This window comes from Eptatretus burgeri, unplaced genomic scaffold, assembly GCF_056783735.1.
Source record: "Eptatretus burgeri isolate ZD-2024b unplaced genomic scaffold, Ebu_testis_v1 Ebu_testis_scaffold_604, whole genome shotgun sequence".
NCBI lineage: Eukaryota > Metazoa > Chordata > Myxini > Myxiniformes > Myxinidae > Eptatretus > Eptatretus burgeri.
This window is the reverse complement of record NW_028222553.1, coordinates 32,501-34,183: the sequence shown is the minus strand read 5'-3', so window position 1 is coordinate 34,183 and position 1,683 is coordinate 32,501.

Sequence of the window (1,683 nt, the reverse complement as noted above, 5' to 3'; positions counted from 1 at the left end):
ATATATATATATATATAGATATATATATATATATATATATATATAGATAGATAGATAGATAGGATATATATATATATATAGCCATATATATATATATATATATATATATATATATATATGTATATATTGTTACAGATTCGCGCCCGCCGGTGCACAGACGGCCACCAGTAACTCGACCGCGGCACGTCGCCCACCGGACGGACAATCCAGTCACCGTGACCTCCTTCTCGGACTAACGCTCGGAACCAGTCACGGGTTCTGGTGGACCTTTCGGTCTCACCGCGATCGAGCCAATCAGGCCCCCACGTGGGGATAGGGCTGCTCGCCAAATTCGACTCACCTAAGCACCCCACGCGGAGGGTAGACCGCGCATCGCACCTCGCCGCAGGTCGATTTCTCGGACACGGGCCACTTAAGCGACCCGCTCCGTACTATCGGGATAACCGGAAGCGGTGTTATCGTCGGCCTCGACAGTTCGATTAATTATCGGGCGTATTCAGCCCACTACCAACCCTTTACGTGTGAAGCAAGATGAGGATTCAATGAGAGAAATGACTAAGCGAAGCGGGAAACAGTTCAACACAAAAGCACATTTATTCGCGCTGAACGCAAAGCACACATATTCAATTCCACCAAAAGCACATAGAAAAAAGAAGAGAAACACAATGCAATTCCACCAAAAGCACATAGAAAGAAAAAGAAACACAATGCAATTCTTTACACAAAAAAAGCAAAATGCGACAATGCAGATCTAATACCGATTACACGAGCACACGGTGCAACACTTATACAATTTTACTTCACAGGACGGCGCCGACAACACACATCTCAAAAAACAAAAGAAAAGAACACCCTCAAAGATGAGGCGGGCCTGAGGCCGAGACCGGGTCGGGCCTACCCGGCTCAGATGAGACGCGGAGCGGCGATGGTGCCCTCAACCTCCGCGGCCTCGCGGGCAGTGGGCCCTGGTAGGGGGTGGGAAAGGGCTCCTCTTGGCCGCACTATCTCAGCGCGGGGGGAAACAGGAGGGGGGTTGCTGAGATGCCTCGGGGTGTAGAGGATCTCTACTCTGCCTCGCAGTCCCGCGACGAGCGGCCTCCACCGCGAGCAGGTCGCGCCTCGTCCGGCCTCCCTTGGCGTGCAGCTCCCGCACGACGCGAGCACCCCCTCGCCTGCCTCGGCCCGCCTCTCCACAGCTCCTGTCTCCCTTTTTGCTCCCGACTCCAACTATCACACGACGACGACTCCAACCCCTTTCTTGCTTCTTCTTCTTCCCAACTCCACCGCCCAGCGAAGTCTTAACTCTCCTTGTTCCTTCTGACTGAGGAACACGGTCGCTATATAAGCCCCGTGGCTTCGCTCTCTCATCTTTGACCCTCTCCCTTCGACCTTTCTCACCTCGCTTCTCCCCATTGGCCCGAGAAAAGTGGGCGTGGAATGCTTTTTGATCCATAAATTTGCAGAGTATCGATCGCCTCTCCAACGCTTCCCTTGGGGAAGCGGGGGCCAAATCGCCCTCGCTCACTTCGATTGGACGGAACAAAAGTGGGGCGTGTGTCGTTTTTGATCCAGTTTTTGAAGTGGAAAATCCATGGTTTTGTACACGCGCAGCTCGGCGCGCGCCCTGCACGAGTCCAACACCGGCACCTACAAGCGGCGCAAGAACGGTGGCGATGCGACGGT